This window comes from Nematolebias whitei, chromosome 6 (assembly GCF_014905685.2).
Source record: "Nematolebias whitei isolate Nwh7 chromosome 6, NemWhi1, whole genome shotgun sequence".
Taxonomy (NCBI): Eukaryota; Metazoa; Chordata; class Actinopteri; order Cyprinodontiformes; family Rivulidae; genus Nematolebias; species Nematolebias whitei.
The window spans coordinates 19,550,576-19,565,852 of NC_056503.1; positions in this window are offsets into that span (position 1 = coordinate 19,550,576).

Below are 15,277 nucleotides of genomic sequence, written 5' to 3' on the forward strand. Positions count from 1 at the left end.
CTTCGGATCACAGGCCCACCTCTCTAACCTCTGCGCCACCACTCCCCTACTTGAATGATTATATTTATTATATTATATTATATTATATTTGACTATTTAATTACTTGAATGATTTAAACTGAGTCCGTTTCATTAGTTGCAAGAGGTAAAGAGCACTTGCCTTTTGCTTGTCGACTGATCGTTAACAGGATTCGATTGAAAAAAAAACACAGAACTTCACAAATTTCTTGGAGTCTAAGAGAATGGGTAAAATAAATGTTGGTGCAGACTAAAGTTAAGGATAAAATAAAGCTACCAGCTGGTGCAGAGCTGGAACACTCTTGTGATCCTTGAGTTTATTTTATAAATGCATAGATATCAGTTGTTAGTTTGACTTTTACTTTACTATATTGTAATGATTGTATTTTATTAAAAGTGAAATTAGTGTAAAATACATGAGGATGGAGCACAGGACTGCTCAGTGTGAATAAAGTCCAGGTTGTCTTCTGTAAGGTCCATGCTTCGTGATCACAGTAGGTTTCAAAAACAAAAATGGTGACAGTCAAAAGAAGAACATTTGGGTGAAATCAGAGTAAAAACAGCCTCTTTGTCTAATTATTATGACTTATGACTTGGAAAAGTAGGACATGCTTCAGAATGTTGACTGTGATGAATAAGATGTTTAGAATAAAAGGAGCATTGCAGTGGTAATTAAACATGATGGGTGCACTCCTATTGTTCCTCTTCACGTCCCACCTACCTTTTCTCCCAACATTTGTCGCCTTTCCTTTATTCAATCTTGTTTTCATTCATTGTTTTTCTTTGTCTCTGGTTCGCCTTCTCACTCATTTTCTTTAATCACACTTTATCTCCATTTTCTCAACCCTTTGTCTACATCTACCTTCCCTCTGGGATCTTTTTATCAGGTCCAAACCACATTTCCACCACACTTGTTATTCAGGGAGATTCTGTTCTCTTCACATGCCAACTATTTGCAAAATAAAAGCACTGTTCAAAATCCATTTCCTCTTCTATCTATTATGGCATTTTCTTTCACTAAACTTCATTCTTTCAAGTTCTTTTCCTCCTGCACTCACTGTGTTCTGCTTAGAGTGATAAGAAGACTAGAATCAGCTCCTTTATTCAGCATGAAAACTGGAACAAGGGCAGAGTTTCTGTGACAAACACTGCTGTGCTCAGCCTGATGAATATCTGAATACATCATCATGCAAAGAAGAGTTATAATGTGAGTTACAATTCTTGAAAACTACACCAAAACACGCACACACATATATATACATACAGTAGGCCCTAGCTACTTTGTGGTTTGTTTTTCGCGGACTCACTCTATCGCGGTTTTACAAAGTAAGATTGGACATGACACACAATTGGCAGATTGATGGATGAGCGGCAAGAACAGCATGGATTTTTTTAATTTAAAATAAATAATTTTAAATGATTTGACACCTGTGTGCAGCCCACAGCTGTGGGATAACTTCCTCCGCCAGCTGATTTGCTGAGAAATGGGCGGGGCTGAGAGTGCAGCCAGAGGCAGAGAGCTGAAATCACGACATTCTGTGATTTTTTAGAGCATTTAGAGTTTAGACACATTGTGTATATTTCAAGAGTGTGGGAAGGCTTTAAAACATCTTTATATACAAAAATAAACTACTACTTACTACTTGTACTACTATTCCTACTTTGCGGTTTTTCACTTATCGCAGGGCTTCAGGGTACTGATCCCCTGTGATAAACAAGGGACTACTGTGTGTATATATATATATATATATATATATCACACAAAAAAATAATAATTCAGTACATTTCCTAATTTTGAGGTAATCCAGCTCACAATGTTTACATGTATACATATTTGATGTCTTGGCTTTTGACATAGCAATCCAATGTTTGATAGTGGCCTTCCATACTCCTAGATGTAGATGCAGCCACACCCCGAAACAGAAGTCTCTCCTTCAGTTAATTTTCAAGTTATCATACTCACTACATGCACAGACAGAAAGTATTTCTAATTCCTCCTTTTCGCTCTGCGACGGGGGAAACAACAGCTGCTTTGGTAAGAAAATGAGTCTCAATATGAGCTCAGTGGTCATAAGATAGTTAATTGGTGTATTTATTGCTATTATAGCAATGTAGATTTAGAGCTGTAATGATTAAACCTATGAGCGTTGAGAACAATAATAAAAAAAAAAGGGCCAAAACATATTTAGCAAACATTCTGTTCTCAGTTTTTGCTCTTCAGTTGACACTTGAACAGCTTTGGTAGCTTCAACACCCACAAGCATTTCAGCTGCTGTCACTCTTCAGCTGACAGATTATCTGGTTTAACACCTGCTCCTCAACTGTTTTCAGAAGCTGCACAAACCAAACAAAAACCTCCGAAAATGGCTTTCAGTTCATACTGAAAAGGTGAATGGATTTCTGAATTGGCTGTCTGTCCCACAAAGGTGATAATCAGATTACCACCCACAAATAAAGACAATAGGGCTATAATGTGGGGATAATGAAATGATGAATGGATGGATGTTTTAGCCAGTGTTTGCAACAGTGTGAACATGTCCAGTTGTCTGAAGTGATAGACGTATATCTAATGAACAACGGGACACATTTTATTGATACTCTTAAAAAGCAGTCATTTGATTTACAACTAAAACCATTTACGTTTTGAAGTCATTAGAACTAGATGCCTATTTGGCCATGAAACCCAATGAATCTAATTAGTTACTTAAGTTACAAGCAGGGCAGCACGGTGGCGCAACTGGTAGAGCTGCTGCCTCTCAGCAAGCAGGTCCTTGGTTCAAACCCCGGTCCAGGGGCCTTTCTGGGTGGAGTTTGCATGTTCTCTCTGTGCATGCGTGGGTTTTCTCCGGGTGCTCTGGTTTCCTCCCACAGACCAAAAACATGCATGTTAGGCTGATTGGTAACTCTAAATTGTCCGTAGGTGTGAGAGTGTGAATGTTTGCTTGTCTCGTTTGTCTCTATGTGTCCCTGTGATGGAGTTGATGGACGTCCATGGTGTACCCCGCCCCTCACACAGTGATTGCTGGACATGGGCACCAGTGACCCCCGTGACCCAAAATGGAATAAGCGGGTAAAGATAATGGATGGATGGATGGATGGAAGTTACAAACATGTCTTAAAGACATAAACACCTGGATGGCCCCACATTTTCTGCTTTTAAACTCATACAAAATTGAGGTTTTAGTTTTTTGACCTGAGCATTTTGGGAATACATTTTTCATTCTTTCTCCCTCCTTAGATGACATTAATCTGTCCTCCAGCTCTAATGTTAAAATTCTTGGTGTTACTTTTGATCAGGACATGTCTTTTATCCCCCACATTAAAAACGTTACTAGAACCACCTTCTTCCACCTGCGTAATATCACTAAAATTAGAAACATCTTATCTAAAAATGATGCAGAAAAACTGGTTGTCACATCTAGACTGGACTATTGCAACGGTTTATTATCTGGGTGTCCAAATACTTCTTTAAAAAGTCTTCAGTTAATCCAAAATGCTGCTGCCAGAGTCTTAACTAGAGTTAGTAGGAGAGATCACATCTCTCCATTGGCTCCCTGTCAAGTCCAGAATTGAATTCAAAATCTTACTTGTAACCTACAAAGCTCTCAACAACCTAGCTCCATCTTATATTCAAGATCTTATTGTTCCACATTTTCCTAACAGAGCACTTCGCTCTCAGACTGCAGGTTTACTTGCGTTTTCTAGAGTTTCCAAAAGCAGACAGGGAGAAAGATCTTTCAGTTATCAGGCTCCTCTCTTGTGGAACCAACTTCCAGTTTTTGTCCATGAGGCTGACACATTGTCCAGTTTTAAGACTAGGCTTGAAACTTTCCTTTTAGATAAATCCTATAGTTAGTGTTGGCTTCTTATAGTGCCTTAAGCTTAGACTACTGGAGGACACATTGTCCTCATTTCCTCAAATTAATTGTTAAAATTGAATAGTTTTCATTTGATATTATTTCTATTTTAATGTGATTCTTGACCTGCCGCTGCGTATCTGTTCCTCCTTCCTGTTCTTTTCAAACCCAGCTGATTGAAGCAGATGGCCGCTTGTCCTGAGCCTGGTTTTGCTAAATGTTTCTTCCTCATGAGGGAGTTTTTCCCTTTTCTACTACTGACTTCATGCTTGCTCAAGATGAGAGTCTATAATGAAGTCAGTCTCAAAGCAGTCTGCTCCTAAAAGAAATAATGTTATAAACTTACTTTTTATGTATATGAAGTTCAACTTCAAGTAGGTTTATTGTCATTTCACCACATGTGGTAAATGAGGTGGAACAAAATGATGTACACAGGGTCCCAGTTACATCCAACAATAGCAAAAATATAAACTGTAAAATGAAACAGTAAATAAGGATCAAAGATATACATTAAGAGATATGCTAAAACGATTGCCAAACTGTACGCTAAATGATCCAAGATATACTCTACACACTAATAATGCAATATATATATATATATATATATATATATATATATATATATATATATATATATATATATTCTGTTCAGTGCCCTGAGATGATGATATGATGCAGGTAATTTACATTTTTCAAGCAAATAAAGCTTTTATCCAGATCAAATAACTGGTGATTATTTTTGAACATTTTTTTCTGGGTGGAGTTTGTACAAACTATGGTCTCTTCTTGCGTTTGTGTGTTTTCTCCAGGTACTCCAGTTTCCTCCCACAGACCAAAAACATGCATGTTAGTCTGATTAGTAACTCTTTATTGTCTCTAGGTGTGAGTGAGAGAGTGAATGGTTGTTTGTCTCTATGTGTTCCTGTGATGGACTGGAGACCTGTCCAGTGTGTTCCCCGCCTCTCTCAGTGACTGCTGGACATGGGCACCAGTGACCCCCGTTACCCGAAAAGGAAGGAGCGGGTAAAATATAATGGTTGGATGGATGTTTTTCTTTCCATCCAACATGTCATTGATGAGCATCACAGAGTGACAGATGTGGAAAGTTTTTTTTTTTTTTTTTTTTCCCACACAGCAAGAGAGCTAATCACAGAACAAAGTTGCTGTTTATGTGGTGTCACAACTTGGCTCAAAGATGGAATGTAAAAAAAAAAAAAAAAAAAAAAAACATGAGGTGTTTGTCAGTAAGGAAATAGGATGTATGTCATGTTTGAATTAGTTAGAATTGAATAGATGAGTGAATGAGTGTTAAACAAAAAATAAAACCGCCATCTGGTTCAAGGACTGAAGAGAACTTTTTCGGTTGTAGAAGCTTTGTCTGAGAAAAATGTACTGCAAAATTAGTGCTGAATACTAGGATGACAGTCACAGTTGAAGTACGCCCACATGTTCTGTCATTATGCTGTTCACAGCACTCTCCATTACCACTGTGTAATGGGGGGGGGGGGGTCTGATTTCCAGATTTGTATTTTTGCATACCATTTGTGTCTGCAATACTTTCAGAATCCTTTGTACACTGATTTTGTGATATTGATACATTTGTAATATTTTGTGCATACAGCTGATTTTTGCGGTATGGCAGTGCAGTGGTTGTCCCTGCCGCCTCACAGCAGCAAGGTCACAGAGTCGCCTCCTGGCCTTCCTTTTGCATTTGCATGTTTTGCCCATGTTAGGTTTTCTCCAGGTTTTCCAATTTTCTCTCACAGATCAAAAACGTGCATGCCAGGTTAATTGACAACTTATACATTTTCTCTAGGTGTAAGTGAAAGCATGAATGTTTTTATTTATTTATTTGCCTCATCACGTCTCGCTGTGGTGATGAACTTGAGATCTGTCTGCCTTTCCCACCATGATCGCTGATAATAGACACCAACACTGCTCTGAGCCGAAAAAGAAAAAAAAAAGTTGGTATGGACAGAAAGACGGATGAATCATTACAACCTACACAAGTGTACCTGATCTCCAATGGAGTTCTGTTTTTTTTATTTCCCACCTCCACCCACATTGTACCCTCATCAATCACTTTATACCCACCTCAGCAGCTGTCCTACATTTATGATCTAATCTGCTGGGTTACACATTTGAAATGAAGCCATATTTGGACCTTTTTTGAATAACATTTATTTTCTGTGGGATTTTTAGATCTATACAACAGTTCTAAAATGCTCTATGTCATAGATGAACACACATTCAAAATTCAAAACACGACTTTAAAGCTCTAGAGATGGGTTGGAGATACCTGCAATGACATTTAGACTATTTTTTTTTTTTTTTTTAAGTTGCACAAATATTTTAAAACCTGGTAACAGGACTGCGTGCCTCTGCAACTTATACAGAAACTGAGAACAAAGTGTGAATATCAAAAGACATTCTGGAGACTCCATGAATGCCATTTGCCAACTAGTCGAGGTCCAGTGAGTTTTCACCTTTAACACGGGACTGCAGTCATCTGGATCAATCAATTTATTGTGTAAACACACTGAAGCTTTGTTTCACACAAAAGTGAAGACAATAAAATGCTTTTAAAACCCTCAGAAATGCATAAGAACATAACACATTTCTGCAGATGGTGTATTAATGTACCTCACACAACCAGCATCATCTTAACACACACATCTGAAAGAAGTCATCTCAAATATGGTTATTATTCAAGATACAACATAGAGCGGAGTAGTGGCACAGAGGTTAAAGAAGATGAGCCTGTGATCAAAAGTTCGCCTGTTCGACTCCCTGGACCTACAACATAAAAATGTGGGTGTGAAAGGTGCAACACACACATCTGCAGGTCTCTCCCCATACTGGGCCAATGAGCAAGACCCTTTACCCATGCTCCCCTAGGTGGCCTAGATCAATGGTTTTCAAACTGGGGTCCCCGGACTCCCGGTGGTCTGCGGGCCGGTGCTTTCGGGTTTCCCCCTTTGTTTACAAGTAGGTAGATGTTTAACAACCTGTTAAAATACACCCAGATGCAGGAAATCACATCTACTTTATTCAAAATTTTCCAGCGTAGAACCAGACCCCTTGCACTACCGCACGTGTAATTTACATTCCAGCATTGATCGTTTTACAAACTAAGATCTGTTACTTGGTTAAGTTAATAAACGTGAGGGTCATGGGGGGGGGGGGGGGGGGGTCCCTGAAATTGTTTCTCCCCTGTAAGGTCCTTGAACACCAAAAAATTGAGATCCCCTGGTTTACACCATCACATACAGTACTGTAAATGTCAATTTATTGTGGCATACAGTCCTGCATAATTGTGGGACAATAACAGCTGTGGTGCTGCAGGACAATATCACCAATAGAAGAAATGGGAGGCAGCGCGTTTTCAGGGATCACACCAAACAAATACTGATCAGGTATTTCTCAGTTGTCCCTGAGCCGTGCCGTGCCACCTGTAGGGATGACTCATCCATTTGATGCCCTGTTATATAAAATGTTCCCACACTGCTGAAGAAATACTTTGTTGATTCTCGTTGACTCGTTTTGTCACATCAACTACAAAGTGTCATGTTTCTGCCCCTTCCTGTCATAGTTTCCTGTTTCCATGTTTTGTTTACCTGTCATCCATCCTTCAGATAAAGCCGGTTCCCTCCCAGCCTTGCCACGCCTCCCTTGTTTCTCCACAGCAATCAGCATTCATCAGCTTCACTGCCTTTATAAGTTCCACATCCACAACCAACCAGTGCCAGATTATCAAACCTTACCAAGTAGTAGATGTCCAACATTCATGCCACAGCCTTGTTTGACCCCCCAGGTATGACCTCTTGCCTGCCTCTTGGTTTCCTCTCCTTGCTTGTCCCCCGCCTGATTTGGATCTCGCTCTCTGACCATGGTAACTCTGATCTTCCTCACCTCGACTATGCCTCTTGCCTAGCACTCTAGATTTGGATATGGATTTCTGACCGCCTGTGTATGACCTAGGACCGTTCTACTGGATCTCGATTCTGGACTTGCCCCAACGCCTCCAGCTGCACAGTTCTCATGCTCTGCTCCTGTTAAATCACCACTGGTGATGTCATCTGAACCACCTGTCACACAGATTCTGCTTTCTGCCTGACTGCGAAGGTTAGTGATTGCCTTAACTCTCCTAAGAACATTAACATTCAAAGCCCACAGACCCAGACCTCCACCAGAGATCCAGTTTTAATAAATCTTTTAAACCATTCCTGTATTTTGGTGCATTTCATGAATTCAAAACCCAGTTCATGTCACAAAGAATAAATGTTTAAGTTGTACCAAGCTCCTGGGTGCCTCTGTTTTTACAGTAATTATGTATTAAACGTGTGTAAAGTTGGAAATGCCTTAGAAGGGCTCGAGCAGCAGATCTATGCCCACTGGTTTAATTCATTATATAGCAAAACGCACACACCCTTTTACGTGTGTGGCAGACATGGTTTTACACACCACTACTTATTTAGGAGCATCTCTGATGCACATTCACTGAAATTCTTCATTTTGCTGCATCTAGAGAGACATTTTTAACATGCAAATATGAGAATCCCACATGCAAAACATATTTGCATATATTTTACATTTTTAGATGTAGGCATGTCAAGGGATGAGTCCCTAGGTTTCCTTCATACATGCTCAATTTCACTTTGATTGAGATGTACAATGGAATTATGCTTGGATTCATGCATATGCATGGTTTCAAACATCTGGATTTATTTGTGCGTATGCTATTTTATCGATTTAAATGTACGCCACGTTTCAGTAGGAAATTCATGCAAGTATTTGTACATTAGGCCCCTAGAGAGAGTTTAAATGGAAAATGATCATTAGATATTTTACTACACCATAAACTAGCCAAAATGGGCCCAACACACCCCAGCTCATGCTTTGGGAGCTGTGGAACAATCACTGCCAGTTCTACACACAAATTTGGTTTTGTCCCAATTTAAATAACTTCTGTAATTAAGTATTTGAACCCCTAATTTTCAACTATTTATCTCACAGAAGCCCACAGTGACATTGCTGGGTGTGGTATGTGCAGGGATGGAGAGCGGGTAAAAAAAAACAGACAAACTAAAAACAACTTTTAAACATATTATTAATTGTTGCATTGAAAAGTGCAACCATCAGACAGCTGAAAGTGGATCCTTTCATACGTGGATCCAAAAAGTCTAGGGCATTTATCAAATGGAATAAATTGCATATACTGTAGTGCAGCTTCAAAACAACATTGCAACAGCTGCCACTGAAAATTGTGTGTCCACAGTGTGGATGAAATTATCTGCTAATTATTTTTTAGCAAGAGGAGGAAGTTTTGTGAAATCACAACATTGGAAGGTTTCTGTCATTCTCCTTAAAAAGACAATTTATTGTTCCTGGAACATCAGTTATCTCCCTTTGGGAGACATTAAGGCAGCCCCTTCACCTGCAGGCACAGCATGTCTGTCAGTCACATCCACACAGACTACAGCAAACCAAAACCACACACAGCCCCCTCCACTTAAATCATCTTCTCTTGAGATTTTCATCTTCACCAGATTCTCTCGGCACTTGTCTCCATCGCATTTTTTATCTTCCTTGTAGTTTGTCTTTGAAAGCAACTCTTCCATTTCTACAAGCACCTGATCACATTCTTTTTTCACTGTTCCTGCAAGATTGTCACTCCTTTGCTTTATTTACCAACAGTTTTCCTCCTTTTGTCATCAGTTGTTATATACACGGTCAGGATCCTGAGTTTTGGTGCGTTTTGTTACATGTTCAGTTGTTTCTCATTTTTCTTTGATATTCTTGATTTTAGTTACATTCATACTTGTGTTTTGATATTTCATCCCTTCAGTTCAGTGCTTCTGTGTCTTTGTTTCATTATCTCCTTCAGCCCCACTGCTCACTCCTGACCCTCATCTCACACCTGTTTTCACCAATCATTAAGCTCACCTGTTGCACATCTCCCTCTACTCCCTCAAAACCTATACTCCTGGCTTTCCTTCCATCTTCACTCAGCCTTACTGAGCCTTACTACCTGGTTCTGTTCCTTGTAGCCTCCTCATGATTATTAGTTTTCTTAGTTTCATATTTTTTTGCTGACATGACAGCTTTTTGTGTTTATCTTCGGATTGTTATCACTTACTTGGTTCTTCCTTCATGAGCTCCCTGTGCCAGTCTGCCTCATTGGCTACTGAACTCTTGACATATGCATCAGTTTCTATTGTTCATGTGACAGCATTCAAGGAACAGAGGATAACATCTTTATTAGAACCATCAGGCTGTACTGCAACTGCTTGCTTACTGCATACTGATGTTCCAAAGTTATAATGCCACAGATTACATCTGATTTTATTTTTTTCTTTTCTCAGAGGACAACGTATGAATCTCATCATTAATCTGTGCATCTCATGTCTCCAAATCTCAGCTTTTGTACAACTTACATTAAAGATCAGTTCACCATTTTACTTGTGCTGTTTTCCATCCCTCACCTTCTGTCATTTCTCCTCTTCAACTCTCCAAATTATATTTTGTAATTTAAAATCACATTATTCAAATATGTCATAAATATGTATGCAGAGGTCTGAGAGGAAGGATAGAGATGGGTGTGTGATGAAGCCTTTTTGCTCCCACATTCCTAGTCATGGAAAACATTCAAGCAACTTTTTGAATGACAATTATTTACTGTAGATGACAGCTGTTTTCAGCTAAAATCAAAAATGTTTACCTGGTTCTACTCCCAGCATGTCTCATATTGTAAAGGAACAGTTTAGTAATGTAACTGGCTTTACTGTGCCACATTAGTTAAATAAGTTCCCATCACACAATCCCAGAATGTGTTAAATTGAAAAAAAAAAGTTGGTTATATAAAATTGATTTCCTGCTGATTTTGTTAAGTTGGTAAGGGGCCTAATTTTAACACAATTGTAATAAATGTGATATGTACAAAACAACAAAAAACAAAAAACAATGGCATGTTCACAGTAATGAGTGTTGATGTAATATATGTGCTACAGAATTCAAGCTGAATTGTCCCCAAAGTCCCAGTAATATTTTAAAATTTTGTTTATGCAGTAATCATTAAATTTTGAGAGCATAATTAAGCAAAGCAATGCTGACAACAGTAAAGTATTGTCTCAAAAGATGCTCAAACCAAATTTTAAACTGTAGAAAGCTAAATACCTCTTGTTAAGTAGGGTAGCTGGTCCTGAACTCCATTGACATCATATCCTGTCAGGTGCAGAAAACCAAATAACTTAATGATTATATAGGCTGTTTAACTGATCTAACAGTAAAATGATCAAAATGTTTTATTTGGATCCAGAAACACCATTGGCTGACCTGTATGAACACAGGATATCTCATTTGGTACTTAAGCTGTAAATTTATATTTAATTTCCTCTAGTAGCAAGCAATTTATAAGGATGACAGTCTGTGGCGACACGATGGAGTGGTTGGTACAGATGTTCCAGGTTGCCCGATGAAATCCCAATCAGGGGCCTTTCTAAGTGGCATTTACATGTTTTCTCTGTGGGTTTTCTCCAGGTACTCCGGTTTTCACTCATAATCAATCATAATCAATCTTTCATACAGATTCATCCTGTGCTCGAGCATCAATGTGTGGCATGGAGGCTGCACAGCTGCAGAAAGAAAAGCTTTGCAGAGAGTGGTGAAGGCTGCACAGAAATCTGTTGGAATCAGTCTCCCCACCATCACAGACATCTACACCTCCAGATGCAGGAAGAGGGCCACCTGCATCATGAAGGACCCCACCCACCCAGCACACACACTTTTTGCCCCACTCCCCTCAGGAAGGAGGTTAAGGAGCATTAAGTGTAGAACCACTAGACTGAGGAACAGCTTCTACCCTGAGGCTGTTAGACTCATGAATCTCTAACTAGAATAATTACTGTGAAAAACCATATCATGTTGCTGCTGATCTGTTTCATGTTGCTGCTGATCTGTTTCAATGTTGATGTGTTCATGCGTGCACATCTGCTCACAGACTCATGTTCATGTTTGTGCTGATGTTCAATGTTTTATGTTATGAGTGCTTAGTGTATATTTAGTTGATGTTTTTCTTAGTTCATATCTTAGATGTCATTACCGTTTTTCTTATACATTTTATTGTTGGATGTAACTGGGACCCTGTGTACATAATTTCGCTCCACCACATGTACCACATGAGGTGCGAATGACAATAAAGAAACTCTGACTCTGACTGACTCTGATAAACCAAAAACATGCATGTTACACTAATTGGTAACTTTAAAGTGTCCATAGGTGAGAGATTGAATGTTTTTCTTTTTTGTCTCTATGTGACCCTGTGATGGACTGGAGACCTGTCCAGGATGTACATCGCTTCTTGCCCAGTGACTGTCGTAGAAAAACACGGGTTCACAGATGATCAGGTGTAGATTTCATCAATTTTATTGCAAAGTTAAGAGAACAGTTGGACCCATAACATCAATGCATCATAAGTACAAAACTTATTAATGCGTTGTCCCTTATGAGTCTCGGACCCGTTGTGACTTAATGAAATGAAAAAGATCATATTGAAAAAAACGCAAGTCTCAGTGTTTATATATTGTTTTAGTGTTTGTAAATTAGGGGCCTTCCACCCCTCCTCTTCGCCTTGACCAAGTGTAATTCTGAATCAAATTTGTCCGAGTTCAAGGAGAAAAGGAAAACATTTTTCAAAGATTTTTACGAGGGGATGATTTGCATGTCCAGCCAGCTGGCCCCATCATCCTACAAACAGTTATACCAAAACAATATAATATCATTCACAATGACCATAAAGTAATAAAATGATATTAAATTTTTTAAAATATATATATTTTTAATCTGAATGTATCAGGAAGCAGATCAATAGATAATATATTTCTTTCACAGTGATTAATGGACATGGGCACCAGCAACCCTGGGACCTGGAAAGGAAAAAGCCGGAAAAGATAACGGATGTATGGATGTATGGATGGATAGCTGCACAGAGGAACTGTATCACTTAATAATTAATGTCTCTTGATTTCATACAGATTCATCTGAACCCATTTGTCAAAAGGATTGCTATATACTTTTACAGAAACATTGATGGTCTACATCAAATATATTTTGAATGCATTGAAATCTTTTCCATGAAGGAAAAAGCACACTAAAGGTTAACAACAAAGTCCATGCTCAATAATCCAGGTATAAAATCCAACATTTTTCAGTCAGGTCATCTGGAAAGTTTCTTTTTTTTTGCTGAAATGTTTCACCTTCCATCCAGAAGGCTTCATCAGTCAAGGAAACACGCAACAAAACTGATTCTTCCCCCAACAGCTTACTCCAAAGTGGAACACACCAGTTCTGCTTGTGATTAGATGGTCTCTTTGGTACGCCCCTCCTCCATTGCCGGCCCTCTTCCTTGTTGACAATCTTGTCAAACTGGTTGAAAACAACAAAGTCCATGCTCAAAAATGCAGGTATAAAATCCAACATTTTTCAGTCAGGTCATCTGGACAGTTTATTTGTTTGTGCTGAAACGTTTCTCCTTCGATCCAGAAGGCTTCATCAGTCAAGGAAACACACAACAAAACTGATTCTTCCTCCAACAGCTTACTCCAAAGTGGAACAAACCAGTTCTGCTTGTACTTAGCTGCTTTGTTGTTTTCAACCAGTTTGACAAGACTGTCAACAAGGAAGAGGGCCAGCAATGGAGGAGGGGCGTACCAAAGAGACCATCTTATCACAAGCAGAATTGGTTTGTTCCACTTTGGAGTAAGCCTGTTGGAGCAAGAATCAGTTTTGTTGTGTGTTTCCTTGACTGATGAAGCCTTCCGAATCGAAGGTGAAACTTTTCAGCACAAACAAAGAAACTGTCCAGATGACCTGACTGAAAAATGTTGCACACTAAAGGTTGTACTTCTAACATAAAAGATGTCTTGACAGAAATAAAAGACTAGTGTAACTAGTTTTTGGCCAAGACGGCCACGCTCAGCCGAGCCGTAGCTTCACAGTCTCCAGTGAACTCAATGTTCCTGTTGCTTTAACTGTTTTTAACTGTTCCTGTTTTAACTTTTTTTTTTTTTTGCGCCTACAATGCACATCCACATTACGGGTATGATCGCAACACACTTGTGGAGTTTTCTGTGTCGCTGCCTTGCCATTGTGCCATCCTGCCATTTTGGTTCAGTCCTTCCAGCCTTGGGCTCAGGCCTGTCGTGGTGGCTCTCTCCCTGATCCTCCTTCTGCCTGCACAGACCAAACTCTATGGATCCATTCGGTTTTGCAGGGAAACCTTGGATGTTCTCTGCCTGCCAGACCCAGTTCCGGAGGGCAGTCTGGGAAGGCAGCTGCTGTGGTCATAATTACTATCAAGCTGCTGATGGAACCTGCTGACAAGACCTGCTAACACTGCTATCAAGATCCTCCATTCGCCTGCACAGACCGGATTCTACGGACCAGTTTGATTCCGCCGGGAAACTTTGGATGCTCTCTGTCTGCCGGACCCAGTTCTGGACTTTGGTCTGTGAGGGCAGCTGCTACAGTCATTATTACCATCAAGCTGCTGACGGGACCTGCTAACTAGACCTGCTAATGCTGCTAGCAGAATCCTCCATCTACTAGCATAGACCAAACTCTATGGACCTGTTTGGTTCCATGGGATAACATTAGATGTTCTCCTTCTGCCAGACCCAGTTCTACAGGGCAGTCTGGGAGGCAGCTGCTGCGTTCCTTGTTATCATAATGCTGCTGACAAGCTCTCCTAACAAGACCTGCTAACGCTGCTAACAAGACAACGCTGCTAACCGTATCACACCACTAACAGTATCATGGTGCCAACGGAACCATGTTTTTAAGAGAAACCTCACTGCTAACAGTATCATGCTGCTAATAGGACCATGATGCTGTAGATTTATTTCTTTTTTCACTTTTAGCACCTTGTTTCTGTATTTTTGTTGCATGCTTTGAATAAATCTCAGTTTATGTTAGTTTTGGGGCTCCTAGCCTGACTCCGCTTGCATTAAGCATGTGAACTGTAGCTGATCAGAACCTATGAGAATCTTGCTGCTGTTGTTCGATGTATTGTTTTGTACTATTAGTGACTGGCATATATTTTAGATCTTTTATCGTACCATTGGGTGTTCATTTAGTATATATCTTAGTTTATATCTTAGATCCTTATTTACTGTTTCTTTTTACAGTTTATATTTTTGCTATTGTCGGATGTAACTGGGACCCTGTGTACACAATGTTGTTCCACCTCATGTACCACATGTGATGTGAATGACAAAAAATAACTTTAACTTGACATGAACATTTCAAAGTATCTCAGATCATTTTAAATATTCTAATTATGTAATAATAATAATAATAATAATAATAATAATAATAATAATAATAATAATAATAATAATAATAAT